Genomic DNA, 10,936 nt, shown 5'->3' on the forward strand with positions numbered 1-10,936 from the left:
TAATCTGACGTTACCTCAGCTGTGCTGGGCACTGCAATGGGATTTGTTTATGTACCGCTGGTGGGTTCCAGGGAGCCACCCATGCTTTGGTTAGACACGGACTTCACATTAGGGTTTTGTACCTGCCTGTGTCTATGTATTAAAAACCCCGGTCAGACTGGGGCATGCAGTGTGGCCCGAAGCCCACCTGCATTTAATCTGACGTTACCTCAGCTGTGCTGGGCAATGCAATGGGATTTATTTATGTAACGCCGGTGGCTTTCTGGGACCCACCCATGCTGTCGGTCCACACGGAGTTGTACCTATCCGGGGCACTGCATTGGGACAAACTACAGGAGCAATACAGCGCTAATGAGACGTGCACAGCTACACTAGCATTGGAGTCTGCTGTAGGCATGCGATTGCTGAGGGTTTGTGCAGAGGCCTATATCCTGGGTGCAGTAAAAGTCTGCTTCCAGCCTAGGATTGCTGAATCTGTGGGCTGAGGCCTATGCCGTGGGCGCGGTGCAAGTCTGCCATGTTTGGCAGATCAGATCAATTTTTTGTTCATGTCTTGGGTTTCCTAGGACCCACCTATGCTGTTGGTGCAAACTTAGTTCCCATTGCGGTGTTTGACCTGTCTGGCACAAACGCACTGACTGACTTGGGTAGGGGGCAGAGCGCTGACGGCTTTCCCCTTGCAGTGTGGATTGAGCTATGTGACACCTTGACAGAATGAATACTGTGTGGCACATAGATTCCCCATTGCTATGCCCACATTTACAGCTTCTGACGGAGGTGGCACAGGATTGGAGTTCTCATTGCTTCTGTACAGCATTGTGGGCTATCGCCCCGCCCCTTTTAAAGAGGGTTGCTGCCTGGCCCTGCCAACCCTCTGCAGTTGTCTGCCTCCGGTTCCTCCTCAGCGTGTGGCATGAGGGCAGCTGAAGGCTGCGCAGGGACACTTTGGTGTGCGCTGTGGACACTGGGTCGTGCGGGGGGGTTGGGCAGCATGTAACCCAGGAGAAGTGGCAGCGGAGTGTCATGCAGGCAGTAATTGTGCTTTGTTGGAGGTAGTGTGGTGCTTAGCTAAGGTATACCTTGCTAATGAGGGTTTTTCAGAAGTAAAAATTGGTGGGGGCACTCTTGCCGCTATTGTGGCTTAATAGTGGGACCTGGGAACTTGAGATGCAGCCCAACATGTAGCCCCTCGCCTGCCCTATCCGTTTCTGTGTCGTTCCCATCACTTTCTTGAATTTCCCAGATTTTCACAAATGAAAACCTTAGCGAGCATCGGCGATATACAAAAATGCTCTGGTCGCCCATTGACTTCAATGGGGTTTGTTACTCAAAATGCACCCTCGAGCATCGCGATAATTTCGTCCCGAGTAACGAGCACCCGAGCATTTTGGTGCTCGCTCATCTCTACCCCTTAGCCGTCTTTTTTCTAGAGTAAATAATCCTAATTTTGATAGCCTCTCTGGAAATTCCAGTCCCTTCATTCCATGTATTAGTTTAGTTGCCCTTTCTTGAACCCCCTCCAGTACTGTAACATCTTTCCTGAGCACCGGTGACCAGAACTGTGCGCAGTATGTGGGGCCTGACAAGTGCCTTATATAGTGGAAGAATAATGTTCTCGTCCTTCGCCCCTGTACCTCTTTTAATGCACCCCAAGACTTTATTTGCCTTTGCAGTTACTCCAGTTTAGTCTACAATCCACTAGTACCCCCAGGTCTTTTTCCATCTCCCTTTTCCCTAGCAGTACCCCATTAAGTGTATATTGGTGACATCTGTTTTTGCTGCCCATGTGCATAACCTTACATTTTTCAACACTGAACTTCATTTGCCATTTTTCTGCCCAAGCCCCCAGCTTATTTAGGTCCGTTTGTAGCCGCACATTATCCTCTGTTGCATTAATTATATTGTATAATTTTGTGTCATCTGCAAATATTGATATATAGTGAGGCCATCTTTGTGTGAGTCCAGGATCGGAGGGTCACTTAAAGAACAAGACTTCCTCGGTTGAGTATCCACTATTTCAACAAGAACCTCTAAGGTCTCCTCCATGCCTAATCAGCTCTAAAATATCTTAAAGGCACATTGCTTTCTTTGTATTGGTTTGGCATTGTTTAGGCTTGGGCATCTGCCTCTAGGACCCTCATAGCCTAAATAACTCTCATACCTTATTGCATAAATACTTTTCTAGATAGCATTTAGGTATGATTTAGTGTTCAACATGTTCCACTCAGGGACTTGGACTAGATGACCCTGGAAGTTCCTTCCAACTCTACCATTCTATGATTCTATGTTTTGGTTTTAACCATGTTCCTACAAATGTAGCCTAGTGTAACACATGATAGTGTTCTTATCTTAAGTAATTTAAAAGCTATTATTATCTTACCTTAACACAACAATAGTCATTGCAAATCAATTGAGAGGGTAAACAAATTGTTGCAGGGAAAGTCATCTTAAAGGGAGGTTGTCATGTCCCTTGAGCCCCATAAATGATGTAACAGGAAGTCCAAGGAATAGTGAGTATAGAAATGAATGAGAGAGCACACACAGAGTTGGTAAAGAGAGTCACTCTGTGCGCACACATAAACTTTAAGGAGACAAAGTGCTGGAAAAGGGCACCCGTTGAGTATAAAACGCCACTCGCCAGACTTCCCATTCCTTGACCTTTCAGCATCATAGTGTTGTCTATGGTGCTCAAATGTTATGTCAGGTTCTCTTTAATGTCTTAAGTCAAGTTGAACTTGGCTACATTTGTATATCATTTCCCAATGAATCCTGCTTTAAAACAATTGTATGAGATTAATTTTTAAAATGCCTGGTTTATCTAAACACAACCTCACTTTTCCTCGAGATGTGTGTGGTTTATAGATATCCTCTTTCACTTCAAGAGATGCCATACCATATGCAACCAATCAATAAGAGTGGTGCAGTTCATGGAGGAAAGTAGACTGTCCATCATTTCTCCTATTTCTCTTCTATTGTCCTGTGACATATATAAAGGTCTCCATCATGTACCCCTGTCGTAGATTTCCTTTGCGGAATTACGGCTTACTCAATTTGGAATGTTTACAGCCCTCCATATTAATTCTGAATTGATAATGCGCATAAGAAGTTTTTCACACTGACACGGGGTTCAGCATGCCTAGCTTCCTCAATTCTAACTTTAATGATCGGCGTGTAGCCTATTTTAAGAGTTTAACAAATCCGCCCATCTGGGCAGTCCAAAGATTACATGCATACAACGTATTGTTTAATTATTGGATAAGCATCTTGCAATTCTTCCATCCTCCGGTCATCTGTGATTGGCCATCAGGTGGTGGATGAAATGAGTGGGTTGTCTTGGAGCCACGTGGGGTTCCTTCGATATGATTGGATGTTACATCATGAACTATAAATTGCACAAATCTCCCATGTTATTTGCATACGTTTCCAGTAAAATTGCTTGGGTAATTTCTGCGGTTGTCCATGTCTGATTCCTAGTTCCGTATTAGTGCATGCAGCTGGACAGTCAAATATATTTATACATGTTGGTTACGGGCTAAATTCCATCTTTGTCAGCAGAGTTATGAAAAACAGATACTTTCATATGTAGGAAGTACTTATTGCACAACTGTCATGAACTATATTTGTAGCAAGATAGAAGTATGTATACAGAATGTTAAATTGATAACTGTCTACTGCCAAGGCCCAAAATATAGGAATACTGGACTTCCACCACAGACCCCCCTTGAAACTATCTGTTTCACTAAACTCGCCCTGCTCCGTCCCACCCCAATCCCCCACCGCTGACCCTAGACTCGCATTGTTTTGTAGACGACTGCGCCTACTACTGCCATGGGGGTATAGGATGGTTCGACATCATCACATTCTGGATCCATGATGACGACGGTTGCGCTGACAGTGGGCTTTTTGTTGGACGTCGTAGTGGGACAGGTGGACCAGGCAGTCATCAGGGTCGGAATACACTGTATGCAACGACAAACAGAAATTAGAATGACTATAAAGGTGACAAATATAATCAGGTTAGGAGAGGTGCGACTTTTACTATTTCAGGTAAACTCTGCATAACTTGTATAGAACCCCGCCTTCTTGACGTTACCTCGATTCATCAACAAGAGTGCAAAGTCAGGACTATCTAATGACTGATCAACATGACTGAACCCCTGTCTTATTAGTAAGTGCATTATCATATATATTAGTCTCGAAGGAAAGAGCTACAAGCTGATTATTCCCACTTCCCTTTTCCAGAGGCGGCAAGGTAACAGGACCAGGGGCGTTGTAACACCGGCATGTTGCGTGGACATAAGCAGAGTGCACTGCAGATAAAATAAAGCAAAATCTTAGCAAAACCCTATCACAGTGTTCTAAATACACAATGTTCCAAAACTTATTTTTCTATATTTTTTCCTTCTCCTGTTAGGTACCTAACTGAGGAAAACAGACTAAGGTTAGCTCATTTTAGTTAGTGCGGTCAGCTTCTTAATGGCAACTGCGTTTTTACCTGTGGGTCACGTTTTGTCTGGAATGTAGGTACAAGTCTCCCCTATCATCTTACAGACACTCCCTTTTTTGGCTAAAATCGTACCTAGTGCCATTCTATTTTGAAAAGTCGTAGTCGAGGTAGGTTCTATTGGTCGACTAGTCCCTATAAGGCGTCTCTAGTATAATTTATAAACCGCTGTTAATTATAATAAACATAATTAATCCAGTCAACATTTATTTACCCTAATGATCGGAAAAATGGACTCGAATCTAGTTTTAACTTGGTCTCTAATTTTTAAAACTTGTCAGGTACCCCCCTTGGCTATCCTATGATGTCAATGTATACGTGTAGATCAAAACTATCACCAGGAGCCTCTCTTCTCGCTCTAGCATAATGTTACAATACTAATAGCGTGCACAGGTACGCACGGCGTGGGACTCCTTAATCTTCACCCACACCAATGTCCCTCCTGGAGATAGTCCTAATGGTGAACACGTCCAGTTCCCCTCACCCTTGCGTCAGGGTTTTCCCACTGCCCGTAAGTCCCTACTCCTAAAAGGGGAGGGATCCCTACCTCACCTCAGAAGGAGGCCATGGATTCCCTGGGCTTATTTCCGGGCATCCATACCCTCTATCTGTACGAGTTACCACCCCACAGGGTGTGCCCTCGCCGGAACCTAAGGTCTTCTGCACTTTCCCTAGGCAAATGGGAAGTCCACTGACAGTCCATCTTATGAGACTGAGGCAGGTGCAGTACTGGTACATTTCTCCATTCTTCTGGTAACGTACCTGGTTGGCATTATCGGAACTGGCTCTTCATCTTTTTCAAACAAGGGAAACATTGGTCACATTAAAGGGAGAATACACGTACAGGAAATTACATACCCCACCTCTTTCTGCGAAAATCATATCCACGGCCACTCTATTTTGGAACGCCATGGATGCAGTGGGCCCTAACTGGTTAGCTAACCCTTGCAAAGCATCTCTGGTGTAGTTTACAAACCTCTGCTGATTGTAAGAGATATAATTCATCCAATCTACATTACTATTAACAGTGACAAAAGCAAATGAGGAATCAAAACCTGCTTTAACCTGATCTCTAGAATTAAATTAATCTCGCTCCCCCCTTGGCACTCCTATTACATCTATGTGTACATGTGGATCAAAGTTACCACCTGGAGCGTCAACGTCTCTCTTAGCACGATGCAGTGTTAGATTCTCACCCTCAGTGTACCACATTATAGCATGTAAAGGATATGCAGGATCATTAGTTTTTTTCAACGCCAACATGTGGGTCCAAGTGGGCTTTCCTTTGAGCTTGACTGCAGTTGGGGTGGTGAGCAACATCTGGTAGGGACATTCAAACAGGGTTTCTCTCTTAAACTTTTCCACATAGACCCTGTCACCTGGTTTTAGATTGTGACACTCATCTGTAGGACCTGGGGAAAAGCAGAGACTGCAGAATGCATTACTAACAATTCCTTGGAGAGGCCTATGACAAAATTAACAAGAAAATCATTCCCCAAATTCAGCTTCTGTGGCATGTATCCTCCTAAGAAAAAGAAAAACTAATGAAAGATACTCAATTCAAAATTTACCTATTTTCTCTATTGCCTTTCGTATCTACTTTCCCCCTACTCCGTGGATGGTAGGGTGTGTGAAAAGCCTGGAATATACCCCAAAACAGACATGACGTGTTGCATTATTTCACCTGTGAAGTGTGTACCTTTGTTCGACTCAATTACTTCTGGTACCCCATATCTGCAGATTACCTCATTCATGAATTTCTGTGTGGTTATCTGCTCATTTACCTTAGTATCCGGGTGGGCCTCCAACCTGAGAAAGACTCGAGCAACAACAAGCACATGTTCATACTCCCCAACAGGTGTGAGCTGAATGTGGTCAAATTGGCAATCTCTGAAATGGGTAGAGTGGTCAAGGCAAGTGTTATATGGCCACCTTACTTCTGTCCGGACTCGCATATGGCAAAGATCATGCTAACTGGACAAATGATGCAGCAGCTACAGAGAACCCAGGTGTCACCCATTCTTGTTCAGTGTCGCCGTCATCGCTGCTTTTGATTCTGTATACCAGCTGGGCCATCATGGGGGACAGGGACCTCTGTAGGCAAGTTCTGTTGATTGTTCGCCATACGCCGTCCTGTGCTGTCGCTCCCGTATTTTAGCCCATCTGCTTTCTTTCCTCGTTGACTTGTAACTGTAAAGTCCTTGACATATCAAAGTCCAAAGGTTTTATCAAAGTCCAAAGGTTTTATCAAAGTCCAAAGTCTTATCACTGACTCATGCTGTCAGTATCTATTCTTCTTTCTTCCACGGCTTGAGGGCCGCTGCCTTTGCTGTGTTGTCGGCGAGGGTGTCATCTCTCGCTTCTCCGTTGTAGAAATCGGTGTGGATTCTCCATTGCCAGGTAGTAGTAGTAGGGATTCCATGAGACTCTGCACCGCTGCACCATTCTTAATTGGCTGTCCTACTGAGATAACAAGCTGTCTGGCCTTCCATATTGGGCCATAATCATGAGCTATGCCAAATGCATTCCAGGAGTCAGTGTAAAAAGTTGCCGACTTACCTTCTACCACTCCACACGCCCCAGTGAGGGCCTCCGGTTCCGCTTCTTGCCCTGAGACATGCGGAGGCAGAGCTTCTGCGTTTAGGACATCTTGTTGTGTGACCTCTGCATATCTGGTTCGGAATCATCAATCCTCACCCTGATACCATCTACAAAAGAAAACTCAAAATATGCATCATTAACAGTGTGTACATCACTACAATAATGCTGTTTAAAAAATAGCTGATCCGCCATACTCAAATCACCTATGCCTCCCCTCCCCCCAGGAATACCTGATTAAAAGAAGAGTAGCCGGATTCAAGGTATTACAACATTGGGAAGCTCAGAGCAATATTGGGGGAGGCATGGAAAGAGCACATTGTAGCCGGATCTAATAGGCCAGAGCTAAGTGCTTGGGTTGCACTTGCATGAGTATGTTCTGGGTGTCATTTGGCGTGTGGACCACTAGGGGGTAGTCCAATACCAACTTAGAAGATTTGTCAACCATTGCCTGTACTGCTGCCATCGCAAAAGCAGGTGAGGGAGCTCCTCAAGTCACTGGATCCACCCTCATGGCTGTGGTTGTCCTTCGTGCTTTTGTGTCAATACTGTCATATAGGCGGCAGTATGAAACAAGGCCCAGAAAGGTGCGGAATTTGGCAACGGGTGTAAGTACAGGTATGGCCTGCAGAACTTGGTTAGTCTTTGGAGGCCTCCAGGCCTTACAGCCTTCTGCAAGAGAAATTAACAGTGAAATTGTGGCCGGTTGGCAGTTTTTTCCAAAGCATCAGCACACAGCACCTAACATGTGTGGCTGACCCTTCACCCTTTTTTTTTTTTTTTTTTTTTATCTAGGGGGATACTGCTTGACCCAGGGGTGTGTATCTGGGTCTCGTATATATTATCATGGTCGATACATTCAATTTCCCTATGCCTGTCTTGTAGGTGTCCCATAATTTGTCAGGAACCGTGGAAAGCTGAGTTTGGGACAGGAGAAAAAAACAAAACTTTTCCTTCTGGCTATCTATGATTCTTACCCCCTCCTGGAGAAGAGACGTATTCTTGCATCATCTAGCTCCACCCCTCTGAGTGTGGCTAATCACTTCCTTATTCCCTCATTCAATGTTTGGCAGTCCTTGGGTACACATCACAACTCAATAAAGATAAAGTCTTATGCACCACACAATTTACATTTTACAAATTACGGGTCAATCTGCCCCGTTCCTCCTGTGGATACCTGGCCTTATCGTTACCTGCTTGTTTCCTATTCCTTGGCTTCTCTACCGTCTCTCTTTCTCCCTGTAGTTTATTTATTCTATATTGTCTGTGAATATACGTTACTTGTGCTGGGACTACAGGGCAAGTAACTTCCTCTTTTTAGGTCTCTTACTCATGTGACAGCCCAGCGACAGGATTATAAGGGAGATAACGGGAGTACGTGGCTAATTTTCACTTTTACAACAATTTTTGTCAGACTTCCGGCGACCGGGCAGATGCAGTCTTAGATGCCGGGCATCTCCATCTGATTGGTAATGTACTGCAATTCTCTCTATTCACTAAGCTGGTGTCTTTGTATATTAATACAGACGCCATTGCAGCCCACCTTCACTTCCTCTTTTCTGACACTTAGAGAAATTCTAACGTCTAATGCATAAATCACATAGATTATGTTGTAACTTCTGTCACAGCGGTGGTTACAATTGAATTGGGGACTAAACACCTATTGGGGACTTGGCAAACATAGACGTATTTTCTTGTGGGCACGGTGTATTGGGATTTGGTGGGCTACGCAGTCTGTATTCTTAAGAGCCCCCTCAGGATGTGAGTGGCATACAACTTTTTACATTTGTATGACGGATGTATTTGTCTGAAGGATTAGGTTACATAACAAGCCATCCGCAGTAGTTTTAACATCCAACAGTAGTTATTTATTACAGCACAGGAATTGCTCCGCTTCTATTAAGAGTTCCACTTCCTCTTTTTAAATGTAGTTAGCAGCTTTTTTTTTCTTTCTTTCTCCAAACACACTTACGGGCATAAGCCTATACTTCTATGCTATTATTAACGTTTAACAATTCAAAGACAACACAGTTTAGTAGTCTGTCTTTTACTAGAAGGGATCCAATAACGCAACCTAACCTATAAAGTCCAAACCCACAGCGCGCCGCTGTGTACGGTGCATTATCTTGGCTATAACCCAGCCAATGCATTCTCATTGCTAACACTCCCTTCTTACAGTTTAGCAGGACTGATACTAATTCTATATGACCAACAAACAAACTATTCCTATATAACAACTCAGCAGGATTAGCTCTACACAACAAACAAGCACACTAACTTTATATAGGTAGGACACACAGAAAGATTGCTTGATTAATCAATGATAACTTGACTCTCCACCCCTTCCACACTTTTCTGGAGGGTGTAAGAATTAACCTTGGCTCATTGTTTGCTGCCTTGCAATTTCAATCATGGCTGCCAAATTCATGATTATAGAAGTCTCCTCAGACGCCGGACACAGTATGCCCCGCCCTAGAGTCTCTAGCATTTCTGTCGCTACACAGTTTATCAATCTACCCTCAGACGGAGGGATCTACTCGTGGACATTTAAACAATAAACAAATATTTGTGGACACACACAAGTAGACAGACAATTAGACGGAGCACCAGTACGGCTGGTTTGGTCTAAACTGCCCCTCGGGATACTGTCTGGCAGGCCCCCCTCCTAGGTCTATTACCAGACTCTAACGGAGCAGCGTTGCCTGTCCAGACGTTTGACCGTTTCCTGTCTCTAAGGCTTTAGACTCCAAACCTGACCAGAGCAGGACCACCTAGTCAAACTACTCCGTCAGGCCCCCCTGACTCTAAGGTTTTAGACTCCAAACCTGACCCGAGCAGGGGGCCCCTGCGGGGACTTCCTCTCCCTTAAAGCAATTCACTGACCTTGCCAACCAACCAGTACTCTCAAAACGACAGGCATGTAAACATTCCTTTATATCTTATGACAGGTTCTTATCATGTGATCGAGACTTAAAGAAGTACCTGTCGATCGGGTCCAAATCATTCGGCCTGGCACGGCACATGGGCGAGCCTGAACTTAGCCACACAGGTATAGATAATTAATTTATCTCACCGTGTTCTGATGATATTTTGGGCCCACCAAGTCCAAGGTCGCATATGTCCGTGTCTTCTGTCCGAATTCTATGGAACCTGTCGATCACAGTCCCTTCGTGGTCGCCACTGTCGTAGATTTCCTTTGCGGAATTACGGCTTACTCAATTTGGAATGTTTACAGCCCTCCATATTAATTCTGAATTGATAATGCGCATAAGAAGTTTTTCACACTGACACGGGGTTCAGCATGCCTAGCTTCCTCAATTCTAACTTTAATGATCGGCGTGTAGCCTATTTTAAGAGTTTAACAAATCCGCCCATCTGGGCAGTCCAAAGATTACATGCATACAACGTATTGTTTAATTATTGGATAAGCATCTTGCAATTCTTCCATCCTCCGGTCATCTGTGATTGGCCATCAGGTGGTGGATGAAATGAGTGGGTTGTCTTGGAGCCACGTGGGGTTCCTTCGATATGATTGGATGTTACATCATGAACTATAAATTGCACAAATCTCCCATGTTATTTGCATACGTTTCCAGTAAAATTGCTTGGGTAATTTCTGCGGTTGTCCATGTCTGATTCCTAGTTCCGTATTAGTGCATGCAGCTGGACAGTCAAATATATTTATACATGTTGGTTACGGGCTAAATTCCATCTTTGTCAGCAGAGTTATGAAAAACAGATACTTTCATATGTAGGAAGTACTTATTGCACAACTGTCATGAACTATATTTGTAGCAAGATAGAAGTATGTATACAGAATGTTAAATTGATAAC

The 10,936-nt window shown here is 44.2% G+C and overlaps 1 long non-coding RNA gene across 1 annotated transcript; it reads right to left on the minus strand.

The window, feature by feature from the left end:
- Positions 1-3,126: 3,126 nt before the first annotated feature.
- Positions 3,127-8,129, minus strand: LOC136627484 (uncharacterized). The gene is made up of 2 exons (XR_010792794.1): positions 5,267-8,129; positions 3,127-4,310 (listed from the first exon to the last, which is right to left on the minus strand). It is a non-coding gene; the product is annotated as an uncharacterized lncRNA (long non-coding RNA).
- Positions 8,130-10,936: the final 2,807 nt, after the last annotated feature.

This window comes from Eleutherodactylus coqui, chromosome 5 (genome assembly GCF_035609145.1).
Source record: "Eleutherodactylus coqui strain aEleCoq1 chromosome 5, aEleCoq1.hap1, whole genome shotgun sequence".
In the NCBI taxonomy this organism is placed as follows: domain Eukaryota; kingdom Metazoa; phylum Chordata; class Amphibia; order Anura; family Eleutherodactylidae; genus Eleutherodactylus; species Eleutherodactylus coqui.